The 24,110-nt window shown below is 44.7% G+C and overlaps 1 protein-coding gene across 1 annotated transcript in view; it reads left to right on the forward strand.

Moving 5' to 3' along the window:
• HECW1 (HECT, C2 and WW domain containing E3 ubiquitin protein ligase 1) overlaps positions 1 to 24,110 on the forward strand; it is a 1,026,664-nt gene that overhangs the window by 124,744 nt on the left and 877,810 nt on the right. Inside the window, exon 2 of the mRNA XM_069216002.1 lies at positions 21,811 to 21,925. The gene's annotated coding sequence lies outside the window, so the exon portion shown is untranslated. The remainder of the gene's footprint in view (positions 1 to 21,810; positions 21,926 to 24,110) is intronic.

Here is a 24,110-nt window from a genome sequence, read left to right on the forward strand (position 1 = left end):
GAGCTACCTGCAGCAGTTCAGGGGGACAACCCTGGGCTTGTGCTCCCTGTGATACCAGGGAGCAATATCTCTAGTGAGGGCCTGACTGCAGAGGAAGGGAGAGAGGAGAGAGCATTTCAGCTGCAGTTGGCAAAATGAAAAATGAAGGCAGAGGAGAGGAAAGCTGAGGGTGCCTTAGCAGAAAAGACATTACTTCTGGCTCATGAACCGAGTCTAAAAGAGTTAGACATCAAGGCTAGGCAGTCCAGCAGTGATGGTGGCAGCGTATGTACCGTACCTAAAGGAGACAATTAAATTCATATACCCAAAGATTTTGTGCCCAGTTATGTCGTGGGAGATGACATTGATAAGTGGTTTTCTGCATATGGAGTTGCACTGAGGGTACATGGGTTCATGAAGAGCACTGGGGGTGGGCCTGTGGAAACACATGTTAACACTTGGGAGGGACACACTTCTAACACTTGAGGTTGGGGACCAGCCCAGGTACACCCCATGAAAGCCATTTTGACTGCCAAACGTGGACTGGCCCCTGAGAAGTATCGCAAAAGATTCAGGGACGGTAAGAAGCTCCCCAACCAATCCTGGGCAGATTTAATTTATTCCTCCAGTAAGGCACTGAATGACTGGGTGCAAAGTCAGCGATTATGTTGGGTTGTACAATTTAATCCTGAGTGAGCACATGCTCATTATTTGTTTTACAGAGTTGTGCCAGCACCTACTTGACCTTAAGCTGACTGTTCCCAGGAAGCTTGCTGAGGTGATAGACCTCTGGGCTAGCACCAGAGGGTTCACAAAGGTATCCAGGGGGTGGGAGGGGGGGCACCCACAAGGGTTTTAAGGTTTCCCAACAGAAGAAAGAGTCGGGAGAAAAACTTTAAAATAAGGAGTTCTCTAAAAGCTCCCAAAAACAATTCCCAAGGGAGTAGTGGTAACCAGTCCCAGTCTGATCCTAAGTAGAAAGGGTTGTTTCATCACAAGACAGGGAGGTTTGTACCCCAATGTACAGAGTTCTCCAAGTATGGTCACTCTAATGGTGACTCCAAATGTCCAAAGAGCCCCTCTCTCCCCACCCCCACCCACTGACGGGCAGACACCTGGGTTGGCTAGTGTAGCACTCAGAGAGGAGCTTGTCCCAGATAGTATGTGGAAGCAGACAGAGGTAACCCTAGTGTCCCTGGAGGATGCAGATATGGTGCCAAAAGCCCACATGTCTGCCAATACTTCTAAGTATAGACAGTAGGTCACTATTAATGGGCAACAGGTGGATGTTCTGAGTGACACAGGAGCCAACATGACAGCTGTCAAGTGTCAGCTGGTGTCAGCAGAGCATATGCTACCAAACACATTCCATGAAGTGATAGTCGCTGACAATCGTGATAGCCATCTACCAGTGGATCTGGTTCTCTTTAAGTGAGGGGGTCTCTGGTACTCTGAAAGTAGCTGTGAGTCCTGCCATACCTGTAGATTGTCTGTTAGGCAATGACCTGGAACACTCTACCTGGAGGGAGGTAGAGCTCAGGTCTCACTTGGAAATGATGGGATTGCCTGAGTGTGTATTTATGACTACACGGTCCAAGGCTGCTCGGGAGGGGAGCCAAGGGCATCTCGATCCTGGAAGAATGGCCCAGACAGCTGCCAAGGAGAAGGACAAGAGATGCAAGAAACCAGTCCCAGAAGTTACTGTGGGGGAGATTGATGGGGTTCCTGAGGAGGAGTCCCCTGAGACATCTGTGGAGGACATTGCCACCCTCGGTGACCTACCTGAACTTGCTGGCTGGCAAGTTGATGGTGGGCTCACCAGGGGGGAGTTCTGCAAAATGCTGAAAGAGTGTCCTAATCTTGAGGGCATGAGGTGGCAGGCCTCAGCCCATGCAGCAGGTGAAGCCTCTAGGATCCACCTGATTTACTGGGACAAATATCTCCTATATAGTGAGCCTAAGGCTCCGGGTACTGGGGCAGCACTTGTGCTGGTGGTCCCCCAGTGTTAACGGGTCTTCATACTGGGTTTGGCTCATGACATTCCTCTGGCAGGACATTAAGGGCAAGACAAGACCTTTCTCAGGCTTGCCACCCACTTCCCAAATCCCACTTTCTGCCATTGACACCCCCTTTGAAAGGGTGGGCCTCACTGTTATTGGTCCATTGGACCCCATGACAGCCTTGGCAGCAGGTTCATCCTGGTCTTGGTGAACCATGCCACATGCTAACCAGAGGCCATGCTGAGGTTCACTGAAACTGCACTTGTAGTGACCAGAAGTTTAATGGGGAGTTTTACCCATGTGGGGCTCCCCAAAGAGATAGTGTCTGACAGAGACACTAACTTCATGTCTGCATATTTGAAGTCCATGTTGGATGCGTGTGGTGTAACTTACATGTTCACCACACCTTACCACCCTCAATCCAATGGTCTAATTGAGAGGTTCAACAAGACCTTGAAGGTCATGAAGGACACTATTTATTGTTGGGCTTAGAAATTTACAAGTTGTTGTTTTTTTTGTTGATCCAAACGCGAGATCATGCTCCCAGTACAAGATTACCTTAACAGGCAGTGGTCGCAGGTGAATGGATTTGGGAAGATCTAATGTATTGCCTAGAACAAACTGCAATGGTGGAACAAGAACAACTTCCTACTGGGCAGGTCATTTGTAGACCTGCAGCTGCAAGTGACCATCAATGTACATGCTTCTCTAATGGAATGAGGATGTCACATGACCAATCACAAAATCCATAGACAACAGTCCTTTCAAGAGCATCTGCTGCACATCAGTGTTTTAGAGCTTATTGCAGTGCAGTTGGTCTTTCCAACAGAAACCACAACAAAGTTGCTCTAATCAAAACAGATAAATTGACCACCACATTACAACATATTAAAACATGGGGCACACATTTAATGCAATTATTCACAGGGATGGGATGACAAACACAAGAATAGGAAGTAAACACACCAACAAATAAGAAACAAGCACTTGAGAGGGGCAAAAAAGCTACCAAATGGTGAGCAATAGGCAGGCTCTAAACCCACGGTCCATTAACTAACAATAGTCTTGCAACAGACAGGACGTGTGCTGTCTGGTAGGCCTTGACCTAAAAAGGAGCAGAGCCAGAAGAGACATCCTAGACACCGCCAAATGTTACAGGTTTCCTGGCTTTCTTCTTGGAAGCTTAGTGAATACACCAAACTTTGTAGCTTTACACTGCAGGTGGAGATTTACTATTCACCTTGTAACCCACAATCTTTAATGTTGCTCGAGCAATCTATGTGTCATGCGTTTATAATAAATCATGTTTGCAAAAGGTATATATGGGGAAAGGGAACAAATTCCTAGAGTAAGAGTCATCCACTATTCCAGTCTATCAACGGAAACAAGCATTGGCAAAGCCAGTGGGTCTTGCCTATGACAGCTATTGGCTTTGGCATTGTTTTGTAGGCATACTATACAGCAGCATGGCTAAAACTAGTTTAAAAAAGCACTACGATGCAGCCAGGACTTCTGTGCTTTTTTTTAATAGAGTGCATTTGTGCTGGATGCATCATAGCTCTTTTATTATAATTATTATTATTATTCATTTATTATTGGCCATGCTGCAGAGCAGCCAGGCTTCTATACAGCATGGCTGCAAATCATTGCCAAACTTGGCAATGCCCAATCTGTACAGCATGAACAAAAGGCAATGACAGAGCCAATAGTCTCAAAGGCGGGACTTATTGGCTTTGCCAATGCTTGTTAGGTTTCAGCACCACACCCTGTGATTCTGAGCAAATCAGTTAATCTCCCCATGAGTGAAAAACAAAACAAAATATGACATTTGACAAAAAAGTATCACATATAGAAAGCAGTTGTACACATGTCCATGTATTAGTGAAAATACATTTGGAAGAATATAACATCTGTTTTCCCAATAAAAGCAAATAGCATTTGTTGTCATAAGAAATTCCATTTCAAAAGAAAAGAGGGCTTCTTTGAAGTGTGTGTGACATAGTAAAACATAACTACAAATGGCAAGAGGTTTGAAAAGGAAAACTTAAAAGGAGAAGAAATAAAAGTAATTCCTCAATAACAGCACAATCAGTGTAAGGACAGCAATTAAGAAGAAGCAATCAAGCTAAAGCACTTAGCACTTGGTGCATGCTCCAGCCGAAAGAAGAGGAACTTAAGGTAGCATGCACTGGCAATTAAAATACAGCAAATAAGAGTACAATCTAGCCAACAAATGATAAGCAAGAGGTGGCTTGCAAGTCCCTTGTCGTATACAATATCTCTCGCAACCAAAAGCAAATGCAGCGCATGCACTGTTGCAGGTGAGACCTAAAAAACTCACTCTCCAAAGAAAGCAGAATTAGACTTAGGCATGTTTAACAGAAACTCACCTGAGAATCACAGGGTGTGTTAAGGCATATTCAGCTATATCCTTAAGACCTGTAGGAGAGGGGATGGGGGCATCTATATTGCATAGTGTACTACTACCAGGGTCTTAAACAATACTTTTTTTCTGATGGGGATCCAATGTAAGGATCGCAAGAAAGATGTGACCTGATCTCAGTATCTGGTGTTAGTGACAAATCACAACAGTTGTAACTTTTTTAATCGCTTGGCTGGTAGGTCTAGATGGAGCTTCCTGAGTCGAGTCGGGATTGCAAAAAGGAACTGACTACCAGAATTTGATGTTGTGAATCGATGTAGGGCAGAATCTTTTTCAAACTGAATTCCATACCAGTGTAAATGCCTGAACTGGAGACAACTATGGAGGAGAACTGTGGAAGCAGAGGGCCCATACCATCTAGGCTGGAGGAGTGATTCCATTTATCTACTGTATTTTTAGTTATGAGTTCTGTCTTTGCCCGATTCAGTTTTTTTAAAAGTGGAATGTCCTCCAGCAGTGCACAGTAGCTGGTACTTTAGATATATTTTGGACTGGCAAAGAGGAGAGAGTATTCTCATCAGCTGAACTTGTAAAAAAAACTGTCAACTGCACACATATTAACATCCTCACTTTTAGTATGTAAAAGCTAAGCCTAAAACAACATGCAGATGTTAAACAAAAGATGAGCGATAATAAAGCCCTGGGAGACATTGTGAACCTAAAAGGTGGAAGCAAAAGTAGTTTGCATCCAATTAGTCGAAAAGGCCACTGTCCATTTGAGGACCAAATCCTCAATGCCTTTCGAGGAAAAGAGAGTGATTTCTGGTGTCGAAGGCCGACAAGTGGTCCAAGGAAACGAGGGTCTCAACACTGCTGTTATCATCCATCCTACAAAGGTCATTTAATACTGAGGTGACAAAGAGCTCAGCGCTGTTACTTGGTCTGCAACCTCTATGAAAGGGAAGCAATATGTTATGGGTTTCAACAAAAGGTTGTTAGCTGGTCAAAAAGCAAATTCTTCAGATATTTTCCAAGACAGGAAAATAGTGAGACAGAATTAAAATGATTATGACTGTCAAAGGAAAAGAGGGCTTCTTTAACAATAGTTTAACTATTGCATTCTCCACCGTTTAGGCACTTCATCTTGGTTTATGGAGTGGTTAAACAAAGTGACATGTTCCTTATCCAGGAGTAGGAATAGCTTTTGTATTACTTTGTCTGGGCAGATATCATAAGGAGAGGCTGAAGGTTTGGCTTTAGTAGTGCTTGCAATCACATCTGTGAAGTGTAGGAAAGTACCATCTTGCCTGGCATGTTACCCCCATATTTCACTGTATATATGTTGTTTTAGTCTATGTGTCACTGGGACTCTGCCAGGCAGGGCCCCAGTGCTCATAAGTACGTGCCCTGTATGTGTTCCCTGTGTGATGCCTAACTGTGTCACTGAGGCTCTGCTAACCAGAACCTCAATGGTTATGCTCTCTCTGCTTTCCAAATTTGTCACTAACAGGCTAGTGACTACATTTACCAATTCACATTGGCATACTGGTACATCCATATAATTCCCTAGTATATGGTACTGAGGTACCCAGGGTATTGGGGTTCCAGGAGATCCCTATGGGCTGCAGCATTTCTTTTGCCACCCATAGGGAGCTCTGACAATTCTTACACAGGCCTGCCAGTGCAGCCTGAGTGAAATAACGTCCACGTTATTTCACAGCCATTTACCACTGCACTTAAGTAACTTATAAGTCACCTATATATCTAACCTTCACCTGGTGAAGGTTGGGTGCGAAGTTACTTAGTGTGTGGGCACCCTGGCACTAGCCAAGGTGCCCCCACATCGTTCAGGGCAAATTCCCCAGACTTTGTGAGTGCGGGGACACCATTACACGCGTGCACTGTACATAGGTCACTACCTATGTACAGCGTCACAATGGTAACTCCAAACATGGCCATGTAACATGTCTAAGATCATGGAATTGTCCCCCCAATGCAATGGCATTGGGGGGACAATTCCATGATCCCCCAGGTCTCGAGCACAGAACCCGGGTACTGCCAAACTGCCTTTCCGGGGTCTCCACTGCAGCTGCTGCTGCTGCCAACCCCTCAGACAGGTTTCTGCCCTCCTGGGGTCCAGGCAGCCCTGGCCCAGGAAGGCAGAACAAAGGATTTCCTCAGAGAGAGGGTGCAACACCCTCTCCCTTTGGAAATAGGTGTGAAGGCTGGGGAGGAGTAGCCTCCCACAGCCTCTGGAAATGCTTTGATGGGCACAGATGGTGCCCATCTCTGCATAAGCCAGTCTACACCGGTTTAGGGATCCCCCAGCCCTGCTCTGGTGCAAAACTGGACAAAGAAAGGGGGAGTGACCCAGAGCTCCTCCAGTGTGTCCCAGACCTCTGCCATCTTGGAAACAGAGGTGTCTGTGGCACACTGGACTGCACTGAATGGCCAGTGCCAACAGGTGACGTCAGAGGCTCCTTCTGATAGGCTCTTACCTCTCTTGGTAGCCAATCCTCCTTCCTAGGTAGCCAAACCTCCTTTTCTGGCTATTTAGGGTCTCTGCTTTGGGGATCTCACCAGATAACGAATGCAAGAGCTCACCAGAGTTCCTCTGCATCTCCCTCTTCACCTTCTGCCAAAGGATCGACCGCTGACTGCTCAGGACGCCTGCAAAACCGCAACAAAGTAGCCAGACGACTACTAGCAACCTTGTATCGCTTCATCCTGCCGGCTTTCTTGACTGTTTCCAGGTGGTGCATGCTCTGGGGGTAGCCTGCCTCCTCTCTGCACCAAGAGTTCTGAAGAAATCTCCTGTGGGTCGACGGAATCTTCCCCCTGCAACCGCAGGCACCAAAAGACTGCATCACTGGTCCTCTGGATCCCCTCTCAGCATGATGAGCGTGGTCCCTGGAACTCAGCAACTCTGTCCAAGTGACTCCCACAGTCCAGTGACTCTTCAGTCCAAGTTTGGTGGAGGTAAGTCCTTGCCTCTCCACGTTAGACTGCATTGCTGGGTACCGCGTGATTTGCAGCTGCTCCGGCTCCTGTGCACTCTTCCAGGATTTCCTTCGTGCACAGCCAAGCCTGGGTCCCCGACACTCCTTCCGGCAGTGCACAACCTTCTGAGTTGTCCTCCGGCATTGTGGGACTATCTTTTGTGACTTCGGGTGGACTCCGGTTCACTTTTCTTCTAAGTGCCTGTTCAGGTACTTCAGTGGGTGCTGCCTGCTTTTGTGAGGGCTCCTTACATTGCTGGGTGCTCCCTGTGTCTCCTCCTCCAAGTGGCGACATCCTGGTCCCTCCTGGGCCACAGCAGCACCCAAAAACCTTAACCACAACCCTTGCAGCAACAAGGCTTGTTTGCAGTCTTTCTGCGTAGGAACACCTCTGCAAGCTTCATTGTGACGTGGGACATCCATCCTCCAAAGGGGAAGTTCCTAGTCCTCTTCTTTCTTGCAGAACTCCAAACTTCTTCCAACAGGTGGCAGCTTCCTTGCACCCTCAGCTGGCATTGCCTGTGCTCCTGCCCACTCTCGACACTGTTGCGACTCTTGGACTTGGTCCCCTTGTCTTACATGTACTCAGGTCCAGAAATCCACTGTTGTTGCATTGCTGGTGTTTGTTCTTCCTGCAGAATCCCCCTATCACGACTTCTGTGTTCTCTGGGGGTAGTAGGCGCACTTTACACCTACCTTTCAGGGTCTTGGGGTGGGCTATTTTTCTAACCCTCACTGTTTTCTTACAGTCCCAGCGACCCTCTAAAAGCTCACATAGGTTTGGGGTCCATTCGTGGTTCGCATTCCACTTTTGGAGTATATGGTTTGTGTTGCCCCTATACCTATGTGCTCCTATTGCAATCTATTGTAACGTTACACTGCTTGCATTACTTTTCTTGCTATTACCTGCATAATTTTGGTTTGGGTACATATATCTTGTGTATATATCTTATCCTCATACTCAGGGTACTCACTGAGATGCTTTTGGCATATTGTCATAAAAATAAAGTACCTTTATTTTTAATACTTCTGTGTATTGTGTTTTCTTATGATATTGTGCATATGACACCAGTGGTATAGTAGGAGCTTTACATGTCTCCTAGTTCAGCCTAAGCTGCTTTGCCATAGCTACCTTCTATCAGCCTAAGCTGCTAGAAACACCTCTTCTACACTAATAAGGGATAACTGGACCTGGCAGAAGGTGTAAGTACCTCTGGTACCCACTACAAGCCAGGCCAGCCTCCTACATGAAGAGATCTGCTTAAGGTGAGTCAGTTTGTACTGTCCTGATAAACAGTACATTCATTATAATCAGTCAGCCTAGTCTGGGAAACAACGAGTTGTTTTGTCTGCTGCTGATCATGTTGATTCTAGTGTCAAAGAACAAAGAGAGTTTACTTTAGTGGTCCTGCAAGGAGAACTGCTCCAATCATCTCTTGGAATCTATGGGAATGCTATACTTAGCATTTGGGATATTAAATGAGAAAGGATCCAAGTGATCTTGCCAGATTTGCAGGAAAATAAGGCCCTCATTGCAAAGAAAATTAAGTGGGAAGATCATACCATTTGCAAGCTCTTTCCTCATTCCCATTCTTATGTTCTCTCTGATCCCTCCTCCTGTCACATCTTGCTCTTTGAGTTAACCTTAATGAATCATAGACTACTGCACGTGCAACCAAAATAACTACCACACCTCTATCAGTCTGTGTCTATGGCTGACTGTATGCCAGGTGGGTTATGCATAATGGTGCCTGAAGGTTTGGAGGTCTATGCACATGGGTGCCTGCCCTTCTGTAGGTCTGTGTGAATTAAGGGCTGTTGGTGTGTTGATCTGTGTCTGACTAAATGTTCCTTACCTTTTTCTTGTGTCACCCATGTTGAACTGTGTGGGTGTGGTGGCTCTGAATGTATCCATGACTGAACAAAATTCAAATGTATTGGTTTTGTCAATGTCAGTGTTGGTTTTCTACAGAATACAGACTACGGAAATTAGACAAGGGGAGAGGTGGCTCTAAAAATGTAGCCTGCTTTTTCCATTAATTCTAATGTATGACTTAAATACCATAGATTCATCTCGTTGGGCTTGTCCGAGACGTTAGGGTAGGTATTATCAAGAAATTGTTTTCATGGCCAGTGTTATTTCACTAGATGCCTGGTAGATACATCACACAAATCTGACACAGACTAAGGGCCTAATTTATGAGGCCCTTGTGCCACTGGAGGGTCACTTTTAGCAACGCTCTGGTGGTGCAATGCCTTGTGCCATATTTACAAGGCAAAGTTAAGCCACTTTTTGTGGCTTAACACCGCCTTGTAAATAAGGCCCCTTACACTCATCACTTAGCGTGAAAGGGGTGTGCAATGGGTGTTGCTGTGGGTGCTCCACTGCAACACCCATTGCATTTTGATGCTGCCCCAAATTTGCAATAAATCATAAACCTGAGGCAGTGTCAGAAACTAACGCTTCTCCAGGGGTGGCATTTGCATAGTGCAATGAGAAGATATACTATTATTTCTTCTTGTTTTCACTTTTTTTTGTCCCTTACCTTTTTTTTGTGTCTCTCATGTTGAACTGAGTGTCGGTGTGGTGGCTCTGAATGTATCCATGACCGAACAAAATTCAAACATATTGGTTTTGCCAATGTCAGTGTTGGTTTCCTACAGAATACAGGCTACGGAAATTAGACAAGGGGAGGGGTGGCTCTAAAAATGTAGCCTACTTTCTCCATTAATGCGTAATTATGCCTTAATTACCACAGATTCATTCTTGAATCTCTTTGGGCTTGTCCAAGACGTTCAGCATTCTGCAGCACACAGAGAAAGAGCAAAATGCCATCATTGATTGTTTACGTGCAGGAAGGAGCACCTTCCTACACATTAACAATCACTGAATAATGACGATTTGCTATTTCTATGTGTACTGCATTTTGCCGCACACATAGAAGTAACGAATCACCATCATTCATTGTTAAAGTGCAGAAGGGGACACTTTCCTGAACGTAAACAATCATTCCCTGCAATGCAGGCCCCCTTGCACAATGGTGCAAGGGTGCCTGCATTGGCGCTAGGCAGATAATTCTAGCACCAGGGCTAGGGGAAACAGAGGGGTCTTCTGTATTTTCGTAAATACGGCACATCCCTGCATTTCTGAAGTGACGCAGTGTGTCGCTGCCAATTTTGGTGTAGTGCTGCGCTGCGCCACTTTCTTGTAAATGAGGCCCTAAATTTGGTACCCAATGGGAATCAGATAGTGCAGACCCCCAAATGACTCAGAATGGAAGAGAATACTCATATGCCCGAATAAGGTGTTGTGAAACGCAATTTAAATATATCGAACTCATATTTTAAAAAGAGCCTACTGCAGCTTAATAGGATTTGCAGAATGTACCTGGTGTTCCCTGAATTTTCCTCCATTGTTTTACTGAGAAGGCTGATTTTCTTCACATGATATGGTCATACAGTACATTGATGCCCTGTTGGGATGGGATTGCTAGTGTGCTGATTCGAAGTGACGGGTTGCACTGAACTTAATACTCTCGAGGCCTGTGTGCTGGGCCTCTTTCCACATTCTAGAACCAATAAAGTACCAAGGAGAGTTGTAGAACTCACATCAGTTTTAGCAGAACGCAATGTCCTAATGAATTGGAAAAATGCCAATCCATCCCCCACTGTAATGAAATGGCACTCTGTAGCCGTTAAATGTCTGGAGACAGAGTGCGCACTTGAGCAGGGAGGAGTGATCATGGTTAAGAGGATATATGTCGCACATAAGTGGAATACAATGTTGGAGACTTTGTAATCACATAGTAAATATAATAAACATCACCCGTAGGTTTTCCTGGGCACTAACATATGGGTTTGACTGTGTTATAGAACACTATGTCCCTCATCGCCCGCCAAGATCGGACCGCCGGGCGGCCGCCAATGCAGCCGCACTCCTGCCGCGGCCATTTGGAGATCCCTGCTGGGCCGGTGTGCGGAAACCTGGTTTCTGCCCGCCGGCCCAGCAGGGATCTCGGCCGCAACACAGGAGCCGGGTCCAAATGGAGCGTCTGTGCGACGGGTGCAGTTGCACCCGTCGTGCTTTTCACTGTCTGCTATGCAGACAGTGAAAAGCTCCATGGGGCCCTGTCAGGGGGCCCACGACTCCCAGGAAAAGGCTGGCGGGAGCGGGACTCGTAATCCCCTGGGCAGCGCTGCAAGCAGCGCTGCCCTGGCGGATTACAACCGCCAGGGCCATTGTGGTGGCAAACCGCTGGCCCCAGCGGTGCGACCGTGGCGCTACCACTGCGGTCGTAATACCCCAGGAAGCACCGCCAGCCTGTTGACGGTGCTTCCGTCATTTGAGCCTTGGCGGTCTAGTACCGCCAGGGTCAAAATGACCCCCTATATGTGTAAAGCTATTTATAGAGACTGGAGTTCACCACACTACCTGGAAGGGAACTTACAGAAATGAAATAAGTAAATTATGTAGCAGTTATGGGAAGGTAGTTCTTTGTCCAATGACAATAGTGATCCAATTGTCTTTTAACTTGTGCTCTTTAGAAAGGCGGATGAGAAGGGGCTGTTATAACATAGGAACTGTTTCCCTATTGAAAGATATCGTATATTTAAAATAAGGGAAAGAAAAAACATAACACATTTGACTGTAAAGTCTATTGTACAGATGGGACCTAATTGAAATTCTATTTACACTTTCAATATGGTACATACACATTGCAAAATATGCTGGTCTTTGTAATTATTGTAACATGCTAAAAATAGTGCTTACCCAAAAAAATCAGAATAAAAGAACTATATGCCTGGTATGTCCTCTGTGATGCAAACAGCCGAAGCACGTACCCCATCATGGCAGGCACTGCTCCGAACACTGGCTCCAAAATAACTAATTTTGGTGTCTCAGGCATTTGTTGTGAAATTGAAAATGTTGTACCGGGCGCTGGCCCAATGTGATAGAGGAGATGACTAATCCACTAAGCTAGGAGTGAATTGATCCCAAATAAAGGCAGTTTTTAGGGTACACCTGAGACAGCGCTGCTGCTTGTGAGACATTTTGTTAGCTTACAGTGTGCTTAGAGCTCGCCCACTGCTCACCATTGGTTGACTTCATCATCACTCTCATTTCCTTGCTTCTCTTTGGTCAGTGCATGCTAGTTTCTCTTTCTGTGTTTTTGTCTCTCTCCTGAATTATGGTTCAAGTACCTGTGCCTTTTCACTGCTTATGCTTTTGGTGCTACTTTTTTTCTTTTAGTTGGAGTACTTAATAAAAAATGCATTTGTTTGCATACCTTCTCTCTCATGTGTTTCTATCCATGTCCCTCCCACTTTTCCGTACCTCTCGGGTTGTTGCTTGCCCCCTTCAAACGTCCTGTCTCTCTCCATATTGTTGTTTTCCCTCCCCTTGTTCTTTTTTGGCTGCTCCCACGTGCCTGTACTTCTCCATGTTGTTGCTTTCCCCCTTCAACCATCCTGTCCCTCTCAGTATGTTGCTTTCCTTTTCCTTTTTGTTGCTTGTCCGCTCTGACATTCCTGTCCCTCTCTGGGTTGTTGTTGTGTTCCCCTTCCCACATACTGGTCCCTCTCCATGTTGTTGTTTACCCCTGCTTGGCTCTCTCTTTGTTGTTGCTTGCCCTCTCCCACTCTCCTCTGCTGCCCCGTGTTGCTTGCCCCCTCCCATCCCTTCCTGTGTTGTTGCTTGACTCCTCCCACCCTTTAATTCCTCTGTGTGTTGTTGCTTGCCCCATCCTGTTCCTCTCTTCATATTGTTGCTTGTCCCCTCCCGCTCTGTCACGGTGCTTACAGCCCTACTGTCCTGCTCAGTCATGGTGATGTTCCCTCTGGTGCAGGCCCATGATGTTGCTTGCTACTCTCACCCTCTTGCTCCATCCTGCATTTTGCTTGTCTCTTCCCACCCTCCTGCACCGTCCTGCATTGTTACTTGACCCCTCTCACCCTGTGCTGTTCCTTGCCACCCTCCTATCTTGCCACAAAAAACAAGCATTAGCAAAGCAAGTAGTTCTAACCTAGGCAAGCTATTGAATTTGTCAGTGTTTTAGTCATATCGCACATTGCAGCGTGGCTGCAGTGCAGCTTGCCTGAAAAGTTATATGAAACGGCCTGCACTGTCCGCATCATAGCGCCTTTTTTATTGCTGACGAAGGGCTAGGCAGCAGGCATCTACATCCTCCATGTTAAACACTCTCCCACTTTCTGAGATCCCTGCCACCAGCAATTAAAAAAAGGGCTGTGATGCTGGCTGCTAATTAGCACTTTATCCCAAATTTTCAACCATGCTGCTGTGCACCATGTGGAGCAGCTGGCTCTTTGCTTCCTAGTGTTCCCAGTGCCAAACCTCTGTCAGGCAGCTAAATAGACTGCAGTACCTGAACCATGACTGGTAAAATGAGTAGGTTGAGATGAGTATGTTGATTTCTACCAGTAAGACAGCTCAGTGGACTAATTCATCCACTAGTAGAGATAGGTTTAGAAGGTCACAGGTTAAAATCCTAGTGAGTCTGTTGAGGTCTTGGTCCTTCTGTAGACTATAAAATGATTGCTATTGGTCGTGGTGATAATTAGCACATTTTACCCATGCCTAGACACCAAACAAATGGTAGAGAGTGCTTTGTAATTGTAATATTATTTTTAATATATCACAAGGAAACCTAGGAATCACACTCCTTTCTCGGGAATGTTCTATTTGCTAAGAATTCAGCAGCAGTCACAATATTATCCAGCAGGATAAGCCAACTGTTAAAGAGAGTCACCCAGCTAAATAACGTGTCAAGGAGCAGCATGTTTAAGGCTTCCTACTGGGATGTGTGTCGAAACAACGCAGGTCTTTAGCACGCCTGCCTTAAAAACGCGGCCGAAACCACGAATGCGTTTCTGCAACGCATTCTTTTACCACGCAAGTCATTACAACGACTTGCCTTGGGGAAAGCGCTGGACTTTGGAATAGTATAGTTTACTATTCCAACTCCAGTCAGCGCCACAGTAGGGAAAGTGTTGGACTTAAAGTCCAACATCAGTCCAACACTTTCCCTGAGGCAAGTCGTTGTAATGACTTGAGTGGTAAAGGAATGCGTTGTAAAGACGCATTTGTGGTTCAGGTCGCGTTGTAAAAGCACAGCGTGACTCGAGCCGCGTTGTTAAGGCTGTTTCCCTTCCTACTGTTATTCTTCACCTTAGCAATCATGTCCTCTACTCATATACTGAACACACTAAGAGGCTGATTTAAGAGCACCTAGCTCCTCCTTGTGCCACATTAGCATCAATTTTTAACGCTAATTTGGCCCAATGAGGCCAAAATTGCTGTACCAAATTTACACAGTGGCATAATGCATGCATTGTGCCACTTTGTGACCCTTTGCGCTACATTTTGCCTTTGCCAGGCATAATGGGTGGAAAGGGGGCATTCCCCAGTTAAGAGGGCCGAAAAAATGGTGCAAAGAAATCTAAAAGATTTCTTTGCACCATTTATATTGGCACTTTTAACACCTGCTCAGAGCAGGCGTTAAAAGGAGTCATGCCATTGTTTTCAATGGGCCTCTATGGGGTTTGCAGGATTAGGGTCACATTTTGTTACGTTAATCCTGCAAAGCTCTGAACCAGTGTCAAAAAGTTTGACACTAGTTCCCCTAACTACTGCCATGGTGCACCATATCTTAGATACAACGCACACATGGTGGTGTTGGGGGGTGCAAGAAAAGTTGCACTGCACTGGGTGCCACGCCACTTTTCTTAAATCAGGGCCTAAATGAGGAACTCAAATGGCACTGTTTCATTGACTGTACACTTCAGCTTTGTGTAAGCGAGCAGTGGAACGTTTTAGCATGTAACCCACAATAACACACACTTCTAGTTGGACTTATTGTTTCACATAAATAACATATACTTAGAGTGGCTTTTAGGTCACCCCCTTGCTCATGACTGTATGGTTTTACTGCCTATCTCAGTTGTCAGCACTTGATTCCATTGCTTTCCTATTTGCGTATTTTTTCTGTCCAGGAGCACTTCAGCCACAGTGTTCAATCAATCAATCAATCAATCAAGGATTTATAGAGCGCACTAATCACCTGTTAGGGTCTCAAGGCGCTGGGGGGGGAGCTACTGGTCGTAGAGCCATGTCTTGAGGCATTTCCTGAATGTCAAAAGGTCTTGGGTCTGGTAAAGGTGGAGAGGTAGGGAGTTCCAGGTCTTGGCGGCTAGGTGAGAGAAGGATCTTCCTCCGGCGGTGGTGTGGCGGATGCGGGGGATGGAGACGAGGGCGAGGCTGGTGGAGCGAAGATTGCGGGTGGGGGTGTGGAAGGTGAGTCTGTCGTTGAGGTAGGCAGGGCCTGTGTCGTGGAGGGCCTTGTGTGCGTGGATGAGGAGTTTGAAGGTGATCCTCTTTGATACTGGTAGCCAGTGCAGGTCTCTGAGGTGGGGGCAAATGTGGTCGCGGCGTGGGATGTCCAGAATGAGGCGGGCGGATGTGTTCTAGATTCTTTGCAGCTTTGTTAGGAGTTTGGTTGTTATTCCTGCATATAGGGTGTTTCCGTAGTCCAATCGGCTGCTGACCAGGGCGTGGGTGACAGTTTTCCTGGTTTCGACAGGAATCCACTTGAAGATTTTGCAGAGCATGTGGAGAGTGTTGTAGCAGGAAGAAGAGATGGCATTGACCTGCTGAGTCATGATGAGTGTGGACTCCAGGATGAAGCCCAGGTTGTGTGCGTGGGTGGTGGGTGAGGGTGCGGATCCCAGGGAGGTGGGCCACCAGGAGTCTGTCTGTGTTTAACGTGAGGTGGCTTGATTCCATCCAGCTGGCGATGGCGTGAAGTCTGTTGTGGAGGTTGTTCTTTGCAGTTGTAGGGTCTTTCGTGAGGGAGAGGATGAGCTGAGTGTCGTCTGCGTAGGAAACTATGTTGATGTGGTGGGTTTGTGCGATGTTGGTGAGGGGGGCCATGTAAACATTGAAGAGCGTGGGGCTGAGCGAAGATCCTTGGGGGACACCACAGATGATTCTGGAGGCTTCTGACAGGAACGGTAGGAGGCGGACTCTCTGGGTTCTGCCTGAGAGAAATGACGAGATCCAATCGAGTGCCTTGTCACGGATTCCAGCGTTGTGGAGGCGTGTGCGGAAAGTGTGATGACATACCGTTTCGAAAGCTGCGGAGGGGTCCAGGAGGATGAGTGCTGCTGTTTCTCCTTCATCGAGCATGGTCCTAATGTCTGTGGCAGCAATGAGTGCGGTCTCAGTGCTGTGGTTTCTGCGGAATCCGGATTGGGAGGTGTCAGTACCTTGCTGTCTTCCAGGACCCGGGATAGTTGGCTGTTCACGATTTTTTCGATGAACTTGGCTGGGAAGGTGAGGAGGGAGATCGGCCGGTAGTTCTTTGGGTCGTCTGGGTCTGCCTTTGGTTTCTTCAGCAGGGCGCTGATTTCTGCGTGCTTCCATCTTTCTGGGAAGGTGGCTGACTTGAAGGAGCTGTTGATTGGTTTTGCAGAGGTGGGGGGCGATGATGATATTTGCCTTATTGAAGAAATGGTGTGGACAGGGCGGATGGAGGCCATGGTGGTGGTGGTGCCCTCTATGTTGACGGGGGTCCAGGTGTGGAGGAAGTGGGTGTTGCTTGGAGCGTTGGGTTCTTGGGTGTTTGTAGTCAGTTAGTGGGTCTGGGGTTTGAAGCTATTATGGATTTCTTCTATCTTTCGACTGAAGTGGGTTGCCAGTGAGTTGCAGAACTCCTGTGATGGCGGGGGTTCGTTGGAGCAGGTCCTGGGAGTGGAGAGCTCATTGATGATGCCGAAGAGCTCTTTACTGTTGTGAGTGTTGGCGTCAATGAGGTTTTTGAAGTGGGTCCTTTTAGTGGTGTGGATCAATTGGTGATGTTTGCGTAGGGCATCCTTGAAAGCGATGTGGTTGGAGTTGGTAGGGTCAAGGTGCCAGGTTTTTTCCTTTCTGCAAAATAGCCGTTTAGATTCCTGAAGTTCTGAGGTGAACCAGCTGGCCTTGATTCTGTGGGAGGTGTTTGGGGTTTTTTTTGAGCGGTGCGAGGGTGTTGGCGCAGTCTTCTATCCAGCGATGCAGGTTGGTGGCGGCTGTGTTGGGGTCTGGGGTCCCAGGGGGTGGGGCCCGGGTGAGAGTGGAGATCAGTTGATCTGTTGATATTTTGCTTTAGTTGCGTCAGGGGGGTTGTGTGCGGTGGTGGTGAGTGACTGGTTTCTGGTAGGAGAAGTGGATGCAGTGGTGGTCTGTCCAGCTGAGTTCGGCGGTGTGGCTGAAGGAGACGTGGTTGCTGGCTGAGAAGATGGGGTCGAGTGTGTGGCCTGCGGAGTGGGTGGGTGAAGTGACGAGTTGCTTGAGGCCGAAGTTGGCGAGGTTGTTGATTAGGATGGGGGTGTTGATATCGTTGTTATTTTCTAGGTGAAAGTTCAGGTCACCAAGGAGGATGTAGTCTGTTGAGGCGAGGGCTTGGGAGCTGATGGCGTCGGCGATGTCGTCGCAGAACTGCGGCCTGGGGCCAGGGGGTCTGTAGATCAGTGTTCCTCTGAGTGTGTTGTTGGCGTTGATGTGGATTTTGAAGTGGAGGTGCTCGGCGGAGTTGATGGTGTCGTGGGAGTTGGTGGAGACTGTTATAGTGTTTTTGTGGACTATGGCGATTCCTCCTCCTGGTCTGTTGCTTCGGTCTCTTCTTGTGATCTTGTAGTTTTCTGGTATGGCTATGGCTACGTCTGGTTCCGAGGCCGAATTCATCCAGGTTTCGGTGAGGAATGCGACGTCGGGCGAGTATGTGGTCAGTAGGTCCCAGAGTTCGATTGTATGTTTGTGGACGGAGCGGGTGTTGAGTAGGATGCGTTGAGTAGGCGGTTGTCTGTTTTGATTTGGAGTTTGGAGGCTAGGTTGCAGGTGAAATTGCAGGCTTTGCAGGAGAAGGGTCCTTTGGTGGGCATCGGTGTGGCCTGGAAGCAGATAGAGGAGCGTCCTGGATTAAGGGCGTGGAGTTCGTTGGCAGAGTAATGGTGTTCGGTGGCGCGGGGGTGTTAGCCAGGGGGTCTGGCGCTGGGCGCGGTCTTGGCGTGGACGGGCGCAGACAGGCCTGCCTTTGGTGTGCCAGCAGCGTGCCCGCTGTGCGCGTCTGCGCTGCGGCCGGCATAAGAGGGGAGGTGGGAGGGAGTGGCAGTGTTCTGATTTGATGAGTTATATCCTTCTACTGTATACTTGAGGAACTCTCTAGTTTATTGATATTCAACACTCCTTGGAAGCAAATATTCCCTCCCTCCTCCCTCCATGTACTCTCGTTTTACTTCCCCTTCCCCTGATCATCAGTGCTCCTCCTCATTTGTTTCGTCTCCCCTTTTTTGCCGAGGAATCCCAGCTATTACCTCAAACTAAATAGTGGATTTCACGCCTTAGGCCAATGGATCGACACAACATAGATTTGAGGGGTTGTCAAGGATGTATGTCATAAAAAAACATCAATAAACAAAGAAATCAATAATCTAATCACTATGCAATAACCACACCAGTTTATTAGGAAGGATTATAAATTTATTTTCCTATATTAACAATGCTAATGTCACAAAAATAATTCTCAAACATAAATTATAAGCATATCGGATCATCAACGGCTGATGAGAACACCTTATATATCTGAATTTAATCAAAGCAAGTAAACAAAGTATCTCAAGTATTATAACACAACTTAATAACACCAATATTTGCAACAGTGAAATAAAATACATTTGAGCAATAGATCAAAGAAGGTCAATATAAATCATAAGCATGTAAAGACAAATTTCCTTCACTAACCACTAATTAGCATTAACATGTTGAGCTTCATGTAAAAAGAATTTAGAAAACACAAATTTAGTAAAAATATACTAGCTCGGGTTATAGCAAAAATACTATCATTATGCAGCAATTAATTTATGTCAATGGTGGTACCTGTAAAACAAAAGACACAGATAACAGTACATAATTTATACATTACCCATAAAGCAACAACAAGAAGATTTCTTCAGCAAGGGGACCATCAGTAGAAAGACCTCTAAATCCCTCAAGCCTACATGACCAATATATCACTGGAAAATTTCGTAAAGTCTGTTCTGCATCCACAGCTAACCCAACTCTAGCCCAAGATCGACAATGAACAGGAACATCAGAGTCAGAAGAACAACAATATCAAGAATAGGTGACAGAACATTATATTAATTTTCACAAAACTCATGATTGGTCAAGACATGGGGTGTTATACATTCAGCCAATACAATTAAAGTTAGATAACTAAAAGTTACACATTCATAATACACTGAAGTTTCATTCATCAACATTACATTTACGTAATCATTAGCTAGACTCAATTTATAACAATTTCTTCTTCTCTTCCGTCTCGCCTGTGGATCCATTGTTCCATCTCATCCAAATCTTAGGTTCAGGAAGAAACATCTTAATTAGTTTCCATCTACTTCCACCCTCGAGGAAGGAACCACACATTAGTGACAATTTTCTAAACAATAGGACAGTCAAACTCCAGCAATGACCTAATAAATCTGACCTTGTGAGACCTAACACAAAAAACTCACTAGGGGGAGCTGTCTACAAGTCTATAAGCTATTAATCACACTCTTTTAAGTAAGTATTGAGCATTGGAAAACAACTGCAATTTTAGCTAAAGTTAGCCTAAGTAGAAAACAAAATGAATTATGGTGGCTATTTACAAAAGTCACCAGTTTTTCACATATTAGTTCATAATAATCAGTACATTATTGATTAATAAAATCATCAGTAAAATTTCCGCTCCTGCACCGGGCAGTGGCAAAGTAATGCTGAGCCAATGATAAATAAAAAATGGGCACAATCCTTCACTACGCATGTGCACGCACATGTCACAGAGCAGGAGCGCACTCATGTCACAATGCATGTGTCAACATGCATCTCAATAGCATCTTGAAATAGGTGTTCTTTATTAGTAAGCATATTGAAAGATTTCTGACATAGGTATGCGTCTGGTGGACCAATTAGCATGCAATTAACAAAAAGCATTAGGAAAGCAAATAGATCAGCTTTATAAAGCTGAAACATATTAGTTTTTTCAATGCTTATGGTATTGCAGCATCTTGAGGTGTACCGTGTTTGATTTATATTTTCTTTGTATGAGTTAATTGTTCTTGTCATGCTCATTTTTCGATTCATTAAGGGCCTCAATAAACTTAGATACAGAGACCACAGGTAGATAAAGTAATACACTCAAGAAATTTACTACATAGAAAGTGCCTAGTAAATAATTTTTAGATAAACTCAGTCTGGCTGTAGTAACAAGTAGGTTACTGTGAAAGATCTTCATGTGTATATACAAGAAAGAAAAGAACAGAGTAGGGGCCGACCACACTTCGTCTGGAAATATTACACCCCACATCCTGATGAGCCCCGTGAGTGACAAAGGTTCTCTTCTTATACAGCCTAATCTGCAAGGGATTGAATGTGAAGATGCAATAATAAAGGTCAAACCATAAGACAAACCGGGTGCTAGAATACGGGACTGTAGAAAGAGCACACTGTAAAGTGCTTTTGAAGTTTGTGCAAATGAGCAATGGCACTTTCTAGCATCTAACCAGTGGTCGTAGTGGAATGTATCTATTGGGAACGACCCAATCATCTACTTTGTGATAAAAAAGCACCTGTTCTTAAAAGGTTAATGACAACCTTGAGGTACATTTGGCTGAAAGTAAAGAAAGGAACCTGAAAAAAATTCTATGTATGTAATGGGTTTATCAGCAGATTTAAAGGCTGACTGGTAGACAGAGTATGGCTTTAATTGATGTAGTGGTTTGAGACATGATGGAGACAAAGATTTATTATTTTTTTGGAATTAATGTATGTGTGTTACAATCCGAATTCTAGAGTAATCTTCCAATTGAAACTTATAAAAGAAAGTTTGCAGTTGGTACAGTCTGATTTCTTTAAAATAAAAATGTATATTTTGAAAGCACTTTTTGCACATTTTGCGACAGCCTATTTTATATTGTGTGTCATACAATTTTAAAATAATGATTTGTATATTCACAGTGCTTTCTATCAGTATCAGGCTGGAACCTCATAGCACAATTAATGAACATGTCACTATTCCACTAGTCCCCACTGTGCAAACTAGGATTCAGGTCTGGGACTGTCTAGTTACACACACAGACCTGCAGAAATCGCATTAAATAATTGAGCTTTCATAATGGCTAAATGTCCATTTCCCAATGGTTAACGTGCGTTTATTTTTCAGTTAAGGTGTGTGTCTTATATTTTACCTCTAAGTGAAAGGCTAATAAATATTTGCAGAGTATTTGTTTTTCAGCCATGTCTCATGCCACACCTCCACGCTCACGATCCCCCTCCATTTCACTCATGATCACAATTCCCATATCTTTTTATGCACTTCAACCACTGCATCTAATTCAAAGTAACACTTTCTTCTAGGTGCATGCAAATGGACCAACGTGGCGATGGGAAAGCAAACTTAATACCAAAACGCGGATAAAACCAGAATGTTGTTGCTACACAGTGGTTGGACAAGTCAAAAATCACCCTCAGTGTGAGTACCTTGTTACACCCTCTACATATGCTGCATTTAAAACCTTTAAATTGTGCAGCACAGATAACTGGGTTAACACTAAAATGTTTGACAATTCTATGTTAAATCAAGTAAACGTTTCTTCCTAATTAATTTAGTAGTCACACAACTGAACTTTTGTGACTTGGCCAACAACCTGCAATAGTAGAGCCCTGTAAATGGAGAAAAAAGTCACAGATAAAGCAAAATCTCACACCCTACAATTATCCTGTTCTAAACTTATGCGCAGGTGCAGATGGGAGTTGTTTTGTCTGCTTCCTTGCATGTGAAGCATTAGACCTTTTTACTTGGTAGTGTTCTATATTCTGAGTTCTGCTCTTCTGTAGAACTGTTTTACTTGAACTGGGGACACTTAAAGGATGGATAAATCTGCACGTTTGCGTTATTGGTTATAAACAGCGATTTCAGCTTCAGAACCTGCAGGATTTGTGTTTTTATTCACAACAGTAGTCACTCATCTCTTTTTTAAGGAATACACGGTGTCTACGTTATATAAATCAACTCAATTACTCCAGAAGTTAAAACAACAGCTAGGGCCAACACAGCTCTGGATCACAGATTGCCGATCGCTTCTTCCTGTTTCTTAGCAGAGTGATCCGCGGTCCATGCACTAATTCATGAGTTGCCAACTCAGTACATGCACTGAGACATTGAGGAGGATATTCACAAAGGTAACTAACAATTGTAAGTAACTTACAAGTTGAATTTACTCTTAACCTTTTTAGTAACCTTACTACTTTGGGCTATTCACAAAATCCCAGTGTGAAGGTGCTCAAAAGTGTAGAGTTAAACATATAAAATCCCTGAAACAGGAGGTGCAGCCAGATTTACAAGTGTAAGATACTATTGCCAAAAAGAAACAATAGTAAGTCCAGCACCACACATGGTCAACCTTTGGAATACTGCAATACCCTGCTATAGAAAATAATGCAGGGTGGGACTTAAAATAAAACCTCACAGAAAATAATGTCAAATTAAACTAAATTAATTAAAATTGTTAAAAATACATAAATACAATTTTAAAAAGTAACAATAAAACAGGTATTATTTAATTGTAAGTTACATTAGCTACCTTTGTGAACTTCTAACTTGTTGTAACATTATTTTTCATTAAAATATAATTACATTACTTTTTATCAATACCCTACATCACTTTTAGTATATATTAATACATAGTTAAATTATATTTTTACTTTAGGCTGAAATACATATTTTTTAATTTAAAGCTTCAGAAATATAATTTTTATTTAAGATATTTAAATTAATCAAATAGTCAGTTCAAAATTAGATTACAGCACTGTAGTTTTTTTAATTTGTTCTACATTTGAAATGAATGTGTACAAATCATTTACATAAAGATTTAACATAAAAGTACTTTAATGGACAAAAAGGAAAAAGGTTCAATATGTTAATGCACTTCGGCCACACATAGTCCTTCAAACTATCTGCAGACAGTCAGCAAGAGTAAATAAAAAAACACAGTATGAACACACATCGGGCTCTCTTATTCACTTAGATTCCCATGTAGCCTTTTGTAGATTTGTGTAAATCCCCTAAAAGTAGGAAACACACACAAAAATGCTGGAAGGCACCTATGATGTAGATGTCCAAATTATTAACATAGCTTTGAGAAACAGCGCCCCGTTTATGCATTCTGACAGGAACTTCACCTTTAAAATGGTCGAGGAAAGACAAGAAAAATGGTTTCCCTCGGCTCATTCTATTCAAATATTCATTTATATACACTTCAAAGTAGCCAGCGAACAAACGAGGGCCGCTTTCAGTTTAAATCGCCTCTGCGGGCAAAGGCGTCTCCGCTACATCTGCAGCTGTGAGTATCGTATGGTCTGTACCACCGGAGTTGCTTTGCTTCTAGTCAGAAACCACGGGTCGAAGGTGAGCGTGTCCTCCAGAGTTTGTGTGTTCACCAAAACCCCTATTCATCTGCGCGAGTGCAAAGTTCTGCTGCTGTGTAATTTATAATCTGGTAATCATGCCAAACGTGACCTGTGGGAATAGCTCTGCTGTTACTACGGCACTGAGTTGGCGCAGTGCCAGGCTGCAGCTCTCGCACACTGTCTCCGATCGTGGGGATTCGCCGTGGGAATTGAGAGATCTTTTTTTTCATTACTGAGAGAGGAATTGC

Source organism: Pleurodeles waltl, chromosome 2_1, assembly GCF_031143425.1.
Source record: "Pleurodeles waltl isolate 20211129_DDA chromosome 2_1, aPleWal1.hap1.20221129, whole genome shotgun sequence".
NCBI lineage: Eukaryota > Metazoa > Chordata > Amphibia > Caudata > Salamandridae > Pleurodeles > Pleurodeles waltl.